Raw genomic sequence first — 15,785 nt, 5'->3', positions numbered from 1 at the left:
GCAGTCGTGTTTTTTAATTTTTAATTAATTTTTACATGTAATGTTTTTGATGGGATCTCATCTCTTTTTGTAGGCAGTCCTTCTTTTCGGGTACTCATACCCATACTATGTATACACATATCATAACTAAACATATCTTCATTCATACTCACATCGTACATCGTAGTGTACCTTTACTTTACCTACTATTTGTAGGAACTGCAACAGTAACTTTGTAATATCATATATTTATATGGGATTACAAACTTACTTATGCAGTTCTCAGATCTTTAAAACGTGACTGATATTGCAATATTTTTAGGTTTACCCTTTATGTGTCCATTAAACCCTAACTCTGTACTAAATTTCAGCTCTCTGAGTTTATGGGAAGTACTAATTCTATTCTGATGATCATGAGTGAGTGAATGAATGAGTGTCATAAATGCGAAACTTTGCTTTTGCTTAACTTCGGAACTAAATGACCTACAGACTTGAAATTTTGGATTTTAAGTATGTGATTATAGCTTACTGGATGACGAAAATTTCTGCGTTCTGGTCTTATCCAGAGGTTCTCAAATAGGGGCCTGAAAATGCGGCGAAATGGTTCCAGTAAAGGATGGTACGGCAGTGTTTGCTTCGCGCTCGACTTGGCGGGGGCACTGCCGTGCCCCCAGATAAGCTTTAATGTTATGTGATGACTTGCTTATGAAACTAATTCTGTTGTAGAAGTTGTAACTGGTTCCCTGCGATACAGGTATAACCTAGTGCGGGGGCCCCTGGTAACAGTGGTAACTATGTTTGTAACAGTTTTAGAAAATAAACTATTCTTATTCTTATACAGGGTGCTTCCTGTAACAGGAGCAATAAGTTAAACTAAAGGCTGTACTCCTCAAACTGACCAACATTTGTTCAGAAACTTTTATAAATTATGAATCCTTTAGACTTCCTCTTTTTCATACAAAATAAATATTGCCTTCAATGTACGCTGACATCAGTGTGTTTGACGTTGCTTGTCACGTTTTAAACAATAAAATTTGCAATACATTGCGTCTTAGAACAAACTTTAAAGTGTAAAATAAATCAAAACACGTTTATTTTCAAAAGTTGCTGAACAAATGTTGGTCAGTTTGAGGAGTACAGCCTACAGTTTAATTTATTGCTCCTGTTACAGGAAACAACCTGTATAGGTATATTAATCATAATAACTTAGTGCCACGTGTCGCGCGCCCTTCTGTGGATTTTTTTTCTAGGTAATGGGCGTTTTTATACTTTATCGTGGCCGTCCACGGTAACGATACACCGTATTTATCGTGTTTCATCCACGACAGTATAAAGGCTAGTTGTACAATTATTACATTTGGTCCCCCTGCTGTGCCGAGACGATCACAATAAAGTGAAGAAAACAGCTCATTTCCTATTATATGTCGGCGGCAGATCGTAAAATCGGGCATATCGAGATATTCCTAGGCATATCATGAAACGCCGCCATTTCATGATCTGACTAAGATTAACCCAGGCGTATCACGATCTGCCTTATAAAAGAGGCGGCAGATCGGTCAGACCAATGTATTCGTTGATATTCCTAGCTTGATACCGGGCGCATCGTAAAATAATTGATGAGATATTCCTAGGCATATCATGAAACGCCGCCATTTCATGATCTGACTAAAATTAACTCAGGCATATCACGATCTGTCTTATAAAAGATTCGGCAGATCGATGGGAGCAATGTATTCGTCGAATTCCTAGCTTCATTCATACCGATCGCATCGTAAAATAATTGCATTTTTTGCCACTGGTGGCGCTGCGTCCGAGTCCAGTGTTGTCAGATCGTACTTTTTAATACAAGTTTACGTTCCTTTTGAGCCTTGAGGTTTGCTCGATATGGCTGGTGGTCGCTAGGCAGATCATGAAATGCCGGCGTTTCATGATCTGCCTAGGAATATCACCCATTGAGGTTTACACGATATGGCTGATGGTCGCGCTAGGCAAATCATGAAATGCCGGCGTTTCATGATCTGCCTAGGAATATCACCCATTGAGGTTTGCACGATATGGCTGGTGGTCGCGCTAGGCAGATCATGAAATGCCGGCGTTTCATGATCTGCCTAGGAATATCACCCCTTGAGGTTTGCACGATGTGGCTGGTCGTCGCTAGGCAGATCATGAAATGCCGGCGTTTCATGATCTGCCTAGAAATATCACCCCTTGAGGTTTGCACGATATGGCTGGTCGTCGCTAGGCAGATCATGAAATGCCGGCGTTTCATGATCTGCCTAGGAATATCACCCCTTGAGGTTTGCACGATATGGCTGGTCGTCGCTAGGCAGATCATGAAATGCCGGCGTTTCATGATCTGCCTAGGAATATCACCCATTGAGGTTTGCACGATATGGCTGGTGGTCGCGCTAGGCAGATCACGAAATGCCGGCGTTTCATGATCTGCCTAGGAATACCACCCCTTGAGGTTTGCACGATATGGCTGGTCGTCGCTAGGCAGATCATGATATGCCGGCGTTTCATGATCTGCCTAGGAATATCACCCCTTCAGGTTTGCACGATATGGCTGGTCGTCGCTAGGCAGATCATGAAATGCCGGCGTTTCATGATCTGCCTAGGAATATCACCCATTGAGGTTTGCAAGACATGGCTGATGGTCGCGCTAGGCAGATCATGAAATGCCGGCGTTTCATGATCTGCCTAGGAATATCACCCCTTGAGGTTTGCACGATATGGCTGGTGGTCGCTAGGCAGATCATGAAATGCCGGCGTTTCATGATCTGCCTAGGAATATAACCCCTTGAGGTTTGCACGATATGGCTGGTCGTCGCTAGGCAGATCATGAAATGCCGGCGTTTCATGATATGCCTAGGAATATCACACCCTACTTATTTGATATGCCTAAACGTCGCTAGGCAAATCGTCAAACGTTGATGTTTGAACGATATGGCTGGTAGTCGCTAGTCAGATCATGAAATGGCGGCGTTTCATGGTATGCCTAGGAATATCTCGATATGGCCGATTTTACGATCTGCCTTCGACATATAGAATGAGAGTTCCGCTTTTATAAATTGTTATACCTATTACTTACAACAGGCCACAGCAATATTGTTTACAAGCTTTCCTTTTCATTTGTCAAACTTATCAGTTTATTACGCTCACCATTTACCTTTCTTTGCATGTTTGTCATGTTCATAACTTCATATGTGTTGGGTTTATATCCGCAACATCTAATCCTAATGAGTCTAATGACGATGATAAAGATTCTTCAGTTTTATTAACAGAAGCTCCGCAGTACCGATCGCAAACGAATGCTCTGTGGATTACAAACAACGACATATTAATTTAAAAAAATTCTAAACTTAACCATAGAGAAATATAGTAAGACAAGAGTGCTCACTCCATACATCAGTTCAGACTATTAATTTCAGTGTCTACATCTAGCATCGAGTAGCGGAACTATCAGTACTGCTACTTGACAATAGATGTAGCACCGACAGGAAAGTCTTATCTCAACAGCATAAGACTTTCCGGTCGGTGCTACATCTATTGTCAAGTAGCAGTACTGATAGTTCCGCTACTCGATGCTAGATAAATAGTAAAATAAATAAATAAATCTTTATTGTTCAAAACATACATGCTACATAAATGAAGTTGGAGCCCCGGAGACTGCGTTAGTTTACACTGTGTTGCAGCCCCAGTGGTTGCCCGTATTACATAATCATTTGGAATTTGATAGAACAATCAGACTTAATTTGTAACATAAAAAGTAATGGCACAATAACTCTATAATTATAATATAATATCTGACTTAACTTAAACACAAAACAATTAAATTTGTCTACTTTTTCTAATAACCAAAATTGGATTGGATTAGATGTAGACACTGAAATTAATAGTCTGAACTGATGTATGGAGTGAGCACTCTATGTATTTTTTTCTCTATGTCCTAACAGACGCGTTTTGTTAAAGAGTGAGTCTTCTGTACCAAGTAGTATTATTTATTCTGTGGTATAACTACATATGTGACGTTCCACGGCAAAAGGTACCTTATGGCACTTGGCGCTTACGTCGCATAGCGCCGCAATAATAATAGCGCGCGGCGGCGGAGCGGTGTTAATAATAGCGTAAGCGCCAACGGCCATAAGGTACCTTTACCCGTGGGACGTCACATATTATCTTCTTTTTATATCAGTCTTGCCCTTGCCCTGCGGAGCTAACGCCAGCGTCAAAAATACGCGCATTCTCCTTCTTAGAACGGATTTATAAGAAGGATGGAATTGATCCCATACTGACATTTATGTGATTCTTGAGAAAATACTATACCTTGAATTATTTATTATTTTTTACCTCGGATCCACAGGATGTGGTATCGGCCACCCAGGAACGCAAGGTTTTGGCGGAATTTCTTCATACTCATCTATTTCAGCAACTTGTTGCTTGAGCATGCTTCTTGCAAGCTCCATATATTTTCCTGATACTTTTATATCGGCAGGTGTTCCGCATGATAAACAATTGCCGTCGCGGTACATTTTTTTCTTAAATACATTAACCCGTAAATCGCCGACAATATTAAGCATTGTATTGAGTTCGGCGTTAATTGATCTATAACAGTCGCGCAGAGACTGGTTCAAAGTTAAAGTTTGGACGCGGTCACATTTTTCATTCATATTTATCGCAATAAAATCATCTATGCAGCCCTGTGGAAAAGAAGTACCCAGGTTTATTACTTATTACAGTCAATTATGGTAAAAAATAACTGTAGGTACCTATCCTCAAAAGTATAAGAATGAATTAATATTAATTCCGATTACAGTTCGTAATTACTAATCAGGCTTATTAACTATAACTAGGTTTAAAATGAGAGCGTAACTACGTTTCTGGTTTCTATGGAGAACCGAGCTAGCCAGGGACTCTTAACGCAATACGTGATGAACTCTAAGTCTTACAAATATGTTATTAAATAAGTCATACATTATATTATACACTTAATAGGTCAAATTGAAATAGTTAGGTAATATTTATTTGTAATATCTGTTCTGATCTCAATTTAGTTTAACCAATGTTAGTAAACGTGCTGACGTGATCGCTTGGACAGGTCTCCACGGAAGACCAGCGTCAAGATTCTTGAAAGGTAACTTGGCATCAAGCTGAGGGGAGATGTTTTCAGTCACGTTTATGTTTTATATTAATAAAAATGTTGTATTAGATTTAAGCAATACTATTAGCGTCCTGGATAAATTTAAGTATATTCTTTCTTTCTAAAATAGTTTTATTTCAGGAATGAATTGTTATCCTGTATACCTGCCAATTAACTTCCCCTGATTCAATGTTTTCTTTTGTCTTATTAATTTGTTCTTGCAGAAATCCATCAATAGCACACAGATGCTCTCTTGACAGCAAACCGTTGATGTCAACCACTCTCGCTTTATTATTCAGGGTTTCTATAGCTTCCTCTCGTGTAGTTTTGACACGATCGATCATTTCAACTCTTTTTCGAATTTTCTGGAACCAATTAATTTTATTGATTTTAATCGACTTGATAATTTCGAAAAAGACGTCATTTCTTTGGGAATGTCTGGTTGTTAGCCCTGATTTTAATGGCGTCAGGGCTAATTCGGAAAATGCGTGACTTTTTTTGTTTAAAATACAAACATTGTAAATAACACCACCAACAACAATGACGATTACGTCGTATTACTATTCAATATCTGGGAGACAATGTTTTTTTTTTAATTTCCGTCAAAAGTAAATTATTACTACTATAAAAAAATAATAAAAAATTGTTTCGGAATGTACAATTTGAGCTCTTTCTAACGATATCCCACTTAACCTAGTAAATAGACTTTGAAATTTTGCACCCCTTTAATTCTTATTGGGCATTTTCCAGTTAATACAATTAAAATAAAAAAATAACACTTTTAATTAGTGTTGTGAAAAACGCTCATTTCGAGACTTAAAGACTCGAACCTTTAAGGCTCTCGAGGCTTAACGCCTCAAGGGCGGCAAATACGATTTCTTCGATCGTAAAATAAATAAATACAATTCTCAAATATAGTTCAGTCTTTAAGACTTACGAGTCTTGAGGGCTCGAGTCTTTAAGCCTAAAAATAAGCGTTATTCACAACACTGCTTTTAATGCGTCGGGGTTAGCCTTATTCATGACTTTTCGAAATTTAAAATCGATAGCGTAAGTAGTTCTCAAGATATTTAGCGATGTGACAGACGGACGGACAGACGGACAGAGTCGCACCCAGTGCCGGCCCGAGCCCTTGATCAGGGTAGAGCAAAATCGGGTTTTGGCGCCCTTCGTTGAAGTTTTCAAGCGTATTTTAACCCAATTTATTTCTGGGAAAACGCGCATTTTTGAGTTTTTATATGTTTTCCGAGCAAAGTTCGGTCTCCCAAGTTCCTACTTAATTGGGAATGTCCCCGATTGTACAATCGGGGACATTCTCGGTGAACCACTTCAGAACAAAATTACCTCGATCCTTACGAGCAAGCTAAACTCCGCCTCACATAGAGATAACCAATTACGATGCATTTAGGATTCTTTATTTTAATAATTAAAAGGGTAAAAATAGGTAATAAGACAATCAAAGGGAGTAAGGACAGTTTATTAGCTGTTGTTGTTTAGGCTAATTAGGATAAAGCCTCCCCATAAAGGTAACCAATTAGGATGCATTTTGGATTCCTTACTTTGTTTGCGAATGCCGGCCGTTACACAGATAATGGACGGCAATTAACTTTATAGGTAGTTCCAGGAGAGTACCTACCTAACCTAAGAGTACTATACCTAAGCTAACCTTTTTTTTTCATCACCCACATTTTTAAGTGCCATGCTATTGTCATCACTTTTATGATATCGCCTGACCATCTGTAAGACGTTTACATATTTCTTTCCCTTAAGGTGGTTCACCGAGAATGTCCCTGATTGTACCTATTAAGTAGGTAAGGTCAATGAGGGCATTTCCGTCATACTTTTTTATAAGTTCACTTTGCCTGGTCATAACTACGATGATATTTAATTTTTAATAAACCTGATGACTGTAATAGATTAAGCATTTATTTAGCTAAATAAAGGTACTCATATTAAATTGCTAGTACTGCTGGTTCTTTAAATATGATTTTTTTTTAAAGACGTGTCAGTTGACGGATTTTCCCTAGGATTTGGGGCATTTCCGTCAACCAACGATTTTTCTTGGATCGTGACGTATTACAAGCATATACGTCAAGTGAACAAATACCACTATACTCTTAATCGAAACTAAACCTTAGCGAACTCTATTTAAAGTTCATTTTAGATTTTATTGCCAAATATATTTTTTTGGGACAATTCCGTCCTATTTAGGGGTAAGTAATGAACATTTTTAAGAACTTTAAAATTAATATCTACTTTTTAATTTTAAATAATACAGCTCAGATATAGGTTGATCTACGAAAGCTACGACGAATTTATATGATAAATTTTACAATTCAGTAAGAATATCGCATCACCTCTCATGAATATGAGTTACACTTAAGTGAGTCAAATCAAAAAAGGTTGGCAATATATGAAATAGGGAAATTCCGGCACATGACGATTTTTCCCTTTTCGTAATTGACGGATTTGTCCACTCGCTAATTTTGTAAACACAAATTTTAACCACCCATAGTTTCATAAAATGGATAAAGAGACCGATAAATATGCATATCGAACAATATAATAAACATACTCATTAAGACCTAACTTACATCGTCTCATCCCAACTTCACAAAACAGAGCAGCATACTCAGCTCGATATCGAGTTCGGAGCGCACCTGAACTTTTAATAGCGTTTTTTTTCCATTTACTGGCGACTAAGCGCTATCTGTTTTTGACTACTGGTATTAAATATGCTCTCTGCTTTATCGATCGAGTCAGCAAGTGCATACTGTTTTAAGAATAGCCACAAATGTTTGCGGACGGATTTGGCCACCCTGACCTTACTCTCTACTTGAGCGTTGCAACATTTTATTTTCATAACTCATTAAGCATATTAAATATAACTCATTAAGCATATTAAATATAAATATAATTTCATTAACATACCGTAAGATCTGCGGCAGTTTGTGTGTGGACGCCTTTTAGTGCCAGTTGATCATTGATTGTAGCAACTAGGTTGACCTGCAGCTGCGCAAACTCTTCTGTTATCGCGTCTACAGCTGAAAGTTTATGTTATTAAAGATGTGTTGAAGCGGTATATGAACAGAGCTCATACAGAGCCAACAACATGGAAGACACTAGCTGGTGACCGTCCACAGTGGAGGCATATTGTGCAGACGCACGTGAGTGAATTTGAAGCCAGGCGACGCACAGCCCTTGACACTAAGCGTGACGAGCTAAAGGCCAGACCACCTGTGGCCATCACATAACATTACGTCGGAGGGGTGCTGACCTGCAGCGAGTGTGGCCGCACATTTGCTGCAAAGATTGGCTACGTCAGTCACCTGAGAGCGCACCAGCGACGCTCTCAGCATAGAAAGCAGTCGCTTTGGCCGAAAACGGCTAGGAGATGATGATGATGATGATGTTGATGATGATGATGATGATGATGATGATGATGATGATGATGATCACGATGATTGTTATTGATTATAACGTGAGCATAACTCTTTTTTTAAAGTAACTAATAAGAATTTACTCTAAATTTTAAAGATAGGTAAATATGGGGAGTATAGTAAGTTTTTAATTTTAAGGTAAGTACCACCAGGATCTTCCGCTGGGTGCGCTAATTGCTCATCTACACGTTCTTTGATCATGTCTACATTAAATTGCATCTGTGTCACTTTTTCATAGTAGTCGCTCATCTAAAAATGGAACAGAATTAAGTACTCAGTGATACGATTTTTAGTAAGAAACTTAACTTAAGCTCATTTAGCAAGAGAATATAATAGGTAATATAATAAAATAATACTGGTTGGTCCAAAAATACGTCCACAAAAGGTTTTTAGGAATGTTTTTCTTACTTTACACGTGTCTTACACATGACCATATTTGAATAACGTAACTGTGACACATGGTCGTGTCACAGTTACGTTCTTAGCAAAAATTGGATTCCTAAATTCCTATTCATCTTGCCCGTGACAGTGGGGAGACACTCCTGACTTTCGGGCAAACTTGGCTCCAGTGCCATAAGTTAGAAAGGGATACCATCATAGTTCGACCCTGAATTGCTGTCAAACTTCGGTTTTGTAGGAAGTGTCCTTTCTGTACGGTAGTATTATTATTATTCTGTGGCCATGACTCCCCGCTACCCCACCTTATCTCAAAGAGCGTTTCAAGTATGTCTCTTCCTCTCTTCTATCAAATGTTCTCAGACTATTATTCTTGCTCCTCCCTCATACGTATACTTCTAAATTGTATAATAACTCTATTAGTTGCTTAATTTAGTTGCCAAGCGGACCCCAGGTTCCCATGAGCCGTGGCAAAATGCCGGGACAACGCGAGGAAGATGATGAGTCGACGACGTCAAATATATATTTTCACTAATAGCACCCTTACTCTTACTACTTTGTAATAAGGCGAAAAATGTAAACATATCTTTGACGTCGACTGCAACCTATGTAAAGTAAAACGTCATTATTTAAAGTAAAACGACTCATATTTACCTGTGACGTCATAGTAGCATCGATGGCATTAGTTTTATTAGTAATGTGGTCCACCTGATCACTTAATCTTGCGAATTTGACAATGTTGGCATCCGCTTGTTTTGGCGCTATAATTAATTTTAAATTGTTATTGAAAACACGATTAAAACTAAAACTAAAAATGTATAAAAATATCAAAAAATGTATATAATATGTATATTTTCTTTTTTCCTTAGACTTTACTTATCTTATCTTACACGGAGTTACATATATCTTTGATTGGAGTAAAAGAGAAAGATCCCCGCAATTTGCGAATTTCGATTTTCGCGGTAGGCCCTCAGCTTTCTAGCACTATCGATCACGGAGCAAAAAGCCGGCGGACGGACAGACAGACCTGGCGAAACTACTTATAAGAGTTATAAGGGTTCCTAGTTGACTACGGAACCCTAAAAAATATGAAAACAAGTTGCAGGTACCAATGTAAATGTAAAATGGTGTAAATATTAAACGTGAACTTATTGGCTACGTGCGAAGTACATGGTGGGGGTAATTAAAACGATCGCAGCGCATGCGGTGGTGAAAATTGGAACTAAAAAAGTCTTTAATATTTCATACAAGTTATATGGTTCGAACTAGAACTTTAATTTACGATTACTCCTGAGATATTCATTTAAATTGTATGGTGTAATGGACCATTGTAATCTGTATGAAATGCTTAATATAACTAACGTAATTATTGTGATAATAATTGATGCTGTATCCGTGTAAAAAGCTATGCCACATAATTATTATGTGATAATTTTCTAGAAGGTAAGAATAGGTATTAAGTTATCCTTAACTTAATACCTATTACCTACCTATATTAAGATAGACTTAAACCATCGTGCATCGCGGACTTTTTTGTAGACCCATGAAGTGCCCATGAAAGAGAGACAACCCCACCATACATTGTATTATTTGTATTTTTATAACGGATTAGGCAACGTTTTCGATTAAAGCTCCTATAGCCAGCGCGTTTTTTCCGTCAACATCGTCATATTTCCACTATTTTAAATAAAACCTTAATAAGTTATATACTTAAACCTTCCTTAAGAATCACTCTATCGATAGATGAAAATCGTGTGAAAATCCGTTCAGTAGTTTTTGAGTTTTGGAGTAGTTTTATAAGATGTAGTAAATTGACGTTTTCCCCTAGAGTTGCGGATGCTAGGTTGCGTGACAGTCCTGCACGTAGCGAATTAAGCAGGGTCGAAAATAAAGAAATTGTGAACAGGGACAATTTTTTTATTAGCCTATCTTGTGTCCCACTGCTGGGCAAAGGCCTCTCCTTTCTTCCACCACTCATCACGGTTTGGTATATGCTCGTCAGTCGCTTCGATATAATTAATATCGGTCCGAAATACTGTTCAAAATAATAAAATCAAGTTTACCTACCGGACATTTTAAACATTGAGTTAACCCTCCTTGCTGTTACGGTAGCTTTGGTAGCTGCTTCAGATAAGCCTCTAAGGATATTATTTCGTATATCTTCCAGCTTGTCACTAAAATGAAATGAATCGTTATATATTTTGATATAGCATCTAGCCGCCCAGAGACCTATAAAAAGGTCTCCTGTTCCATTCTAATTTGAACTTTGTGTTGACATAATAAAATTTCATTTTGCTTGGCAAGGTTTGACGTATGGGCGGCTAGAGGATAGTACATTGTGCAACATGGGGCGTAAGTTAAATATTGCAAACGAGAGTAAGTTAAATCGCGACGGCTTGCCGGAGCGATTTATAGACTCGAGTTTGCAATATTATTACGCCCCGAGTTACACACAATGTTTTTCATCACACTTGCGATACAAAAATGAAGTATAAAGACTGTTAATTATGGTACTAGTAACTTCATTACTTCGCTTCAGGGAAAATGCTTTTTCTATTATTCCCGCTTTTACTGAGCGAGTGATGTGATGAAAAAATAATTAAAGTACCTATATACAAATTTAGAAGCCATTCCCTCGTTTCAGTGTCGTTATGTTGAAGGGCTAGATAATCTAGCCTAGATTAGAAACAAAGGAAAATGGAAATACCCCAAAGCATCAAGCAGGACAAGGATATGTGGCCACTGTAAATAATATTTGAAATAAAGTTATATATACATGTATCATTCTCATGTAATGTATTCTCTAAATTATATAATTTTAATATAGGCCTTAATTAGACACTTAACAATTAGAATTTTGACATTTGATAAGCACGTGTACCTATGTAAATAGTTGACATTTATTATTTTATTATTATGATGATAACAATTAATTTGAATCTCATGAGCTACACCGCCACTCACGTTAAATATCTGTATGCCCATATGGCCAAAAGTGGAGCACTTAATTACATACATATACATACATATAATCACGCCTATTTCTCGGAGGGGTAGGCGAGACCACGGATTTCCACTTGCTATCTACGATCCTGACATACCTCTTTCGCTTCCATTACTTTCATAACATTCCTCATACACGCTCGCCGGTTTAGGGTGCTCTTGGAGAAAGTCCGCCGAGGAGGCGGAGCGGAGGAGCACTTAATTATATGTACTCGTATATGTAACACCTGTTTGTAACACTACCTGATTTTCGACAAATAAACTTGTATTGTAAGTAAATATAGCTGGTCAAGCAAATCTTGTCAGTAAAAAAAGGCGCGTAATTCAAATTTTCTATGGGACGATATCCCATCGCGCCTACATTTTTCAAATTTGCCGCCTTTTTCTAGCTTCTTAGCTATACATACCTATGTTGATTGACTGCTTGCGCATATTCGAAGAAAAATTCAGTTATCAAAATTGATATTGAAAAATTTCAGTATTCCGTGTCATTCACATGTTAATTCACATCGTTATTGTTAAAATAAGAAGAGCGTGTATAGATTATAGCTCGTCCACTTGGCTTCATGTGCTGCTATTCATAATTGCATAGATGCAATATGCAAATAATAGGAAAAGGCTTGCTGCATGCATATTATTTGATCCAATCGTATATTTTTTTAAGACGGTATTTTGTTTAGATACTATAATACTCTTAGAACCAACTTAATATGAATGCTTACTTAAATTCCGACCAAGTTGCCATATCTTCTAGATCCATGTTTTCCTCTGGGAGATTCACTGTATCTGCAAGTACTTCTTCTGCTGGAGGTTTTAGTGTTTTTTCAGGGGTCTTTCTCGACTTGTGAAAAAAGCTACTAGCAAAATTAGTGATTATAGCTAGCATTTCATTTAGTTTGTTATCGCATACTTCCAATCTCGTGGCCATGTTCAGTGCGGCCTTTGGGTCAGTGATTGATGTGGGCTTGTGAAGGTTTGACCAAGTGGTTTCCACATTAGGTATTACGCCAAACTTGGCTTGAAGTTTACGGATCTTTGCCACCATTCTATCAAATTGCTCTTGGGTGACTACGGAATTACGCAGATCTGAAATAATAGTACATTCATAGTACATTGTGCAACGAGGGGGGTCAATGAAATTTTGTAAACGCGGTCTTTAGATGCAGGACAGCCACAGGCTGGAGTGCATTAAAGACTCGAGTTTGCAATATTCTTACGCCCGGAGTTACAAACAATGTTTTTAGTATAGCGTAGCGGGGAGAAAATCCTACTTACGGGCCTAGGGTGACGTTAAATATTATTCGGAAGCAACTAAATTAAATAGAATTTTAATATATTCAGAAAGGCAACAGTTTACCTCTTTCATGTTCCTGCATCATCGGCTCCATCTGCGTCCTTGATACTATGAATAAAAAATACTTATACTGTCTGTTGCACAAATAGGAATTAAGTACGTTAAAAAGTAAATGTTTAAAACTTACCAACAAGTAATTTCTCATGAGATACATCTGTAAATTAAAATTTGTGCGGAAATGAATTAGGAATATCAAAGAAATAAATTCAAATTGGCACTTAACTAATTTCGTCCTGCTGCAAAATTGCAAAAATACTTTACTAATGAACTAAGTGTCCATGCAATTTTGAAACTTCTTGTCCATATGTTTCTCTTTAAGTTATTCAGTTACTGTATATAACTGTTAAAAAATAAAATACTAACCGAAATATTCTTCCTCAGATATTCGTTTCGGTTTTCCAGGTTTCTAAAAATTATAAAATCGATAAATACGACCTATATACTCGTACACCTATGTCACCTATAATATGAACATTACCAGCTCTGGTAAAATGCCAAAGTGGAACGAAAGAATATCTATAACAGAAATACAAATTTTAGGTGCACGAATCAGTGAGTAAAAACAAACAAAATTCCAAGGTGTACTTACATCCATATACCTAGACTTAGATCTAGATGTTTTTCTCTTATTATGAGCCGTCTTGGTATAAGATTTTTCAGCCGCGGCCTCGTTTGTAGCCATCTTACTGTGAATCTTTAATTGAGAAACATTCATTTTGGTTCCCTGTTTTAGTATTTGGTCCCGAGCATCCTTCAACTCTCTGTTGAGAACAACCGACGTATGTCTTCCTAGAACATTCAGCTGGCCTGCGATGATGTATAGAACTGATTCTAACATCTTGAAGTCCACCAGAGGGTCCTGCGAGAAACCCATTTGTGACATAGGTACACGGAGATCGATTCTTATTTACCAATTTGGTATGGTTTTGGTATGACCTTGCCGATCGTCTAAGTGGTTGGCTTGCATCTCACGCGCACATTTTGCATGCACCAATCAACGTGAGCAATCTTTAAGGTCAAGGTCGTATCAAAACCTGAATCAGGCTCATGGAGTCGTTTTATTAGCATTTTTAGCATGGATCAAATGAAGGCCACTTATAAGAGCATTTTTTATCGGATTCGTTTGATTCGCATACTGAATGCACCTGTAAATATTGTGGTTAAAGATATTGTTCAATGCATAAACTTACTGCTTTCTCGAATTTTATAGCAGCATCAATCATTTCCCGAACAGTCATTATTTCTGTTTGAGACCCCGCCATGCTGTAATAATACTAAAATATATAGAAGTATTTGTAGATACACAGGTAACAAATTCAGTTTTACGGAAAAGTAACGCAAGCAAGCAATTAATATTATAAAACAAATCCACTTAGGTATATCACATACAAATATTTGATCGCTATTATTATTTGACAGAGCCGTCAAGTAAGCTTATAAGAACATAAAAAATATGTTAGCCAGTTCGAAAAAAAAACGGGTATCTCAAAAAGTTACTTTTAAATTTAGGAGTTGAACATCGTGGAACCCATCATCAGAACTAGATCTTAGTAGGTACAAATCATGTACAAATATTCCTTTAGAACTTACTTGCTTCATAAACATAACAAAGAGGACAAATCGTCAAAAGTGAGATATGCGCACGGATTTAGAGTTAATAAACTGGATCGAGTACATTGACCAAAAAGTGTGTCCACATGAGAAGTCAAACTAGAGCCCTGCATCTCGTTCTAATTAGGGTGACCATAAGACATCTGTATGTGGGATATTAGGATAACATAACATGGAATGTATCAGTAGGGTGTGTCATTTTGTAAATAAAGTGAAATTTTAAGTAGTCAGGGTTTTTTTCATTTGTAATCGGCCTCTTTCGCACTCACTCATGGTATGTTCATAAAGGTAGGCTTCCCTTTTGTCCACTTCAGCTTTTTGAAGTGAAAACTTCTTTAGCGGCACTGGGCACTTTTTGAGGTGAGGAAAAAATGATAAACTCGAGACAGCGTAAGGCGATCACGTGACCGTAAGGGGCGTAAGGCGATCACGTGACCGGAAGCCCCGTAAGGTGGCCACTCATAATTTAAATTGCATTTAAATCAATAAAGGAAAACTCAATGTTATTTGACATTTATGTTGCGGACTCCTTTTCAAGACTCTTTACCTATGTTCAAATAATTTGACGTTGTCATGGCAGTATGTAAATAAACATGTCAATGAAAAAGTGTGATCTTATTTGAGAATGATAATAATATATAATAAATAAATAGAATACCTCCGCTAAACGTATGTATCGTTTTACCGGGCGTCGGTAACATAGTGAGGTGAGTTTTCATTTCTATCGGCACTCCCGGAGTGCAACCGTTGTTGCTTGTTTTAAGTGTAAGCGTCATTGAAGATCTGTTTAGCAAATATGACGTTTTTTTAAAGTTGGTGCCTTTTTTCTATTGACGGAAATGTGTCCTACCTATAAAGAATC

At 37.5% G+C, this 15,785-nt stretch overlaps 1 protein-coding gene across 1 annotated transcript in view; it reads left to right on the top strand.

Moving 5' to 3' along the window:
* Positions 1-15,563, top strand: part of LOC134650263 (photoreceptor outer segment membrane glycoprotein 2-like) — a 104,687-nt gene extending 89,124 nt beyond the window's left edge. The window contains exon 6 of the mRNA XM_063505218.1: positions 15,548-15,563. The gene's annotated coding sequence lies outside the window, so the exon portion shown is untranslated. The remainder of the gene's footprint in view (positions 1-15,547) is intronic.
* The last annotated feature ends 222 nt before the right edge of the window (positions 15,564-15,785 follow it).

This window comes from Cydia amplana, chromosome 8 (assembly GCF_948474715.1).
Source record: "Cydia amplana chromosome 8, ilCydAmpl1.1, whole genome shotgun sequence".
NCBI classification, from domain to species: domain Eukaryota; kingdom Metazoa; phylum Arthropoda; class Insecta; order Lepidoptera; family Tortricidae; genus Cydia; species Cydia amplana.
The sequence above is the reverse complement of the archived record's forward strand: the minus strand, read 5'-3'. Positions and strand labels throughout refer to the sequence as shown.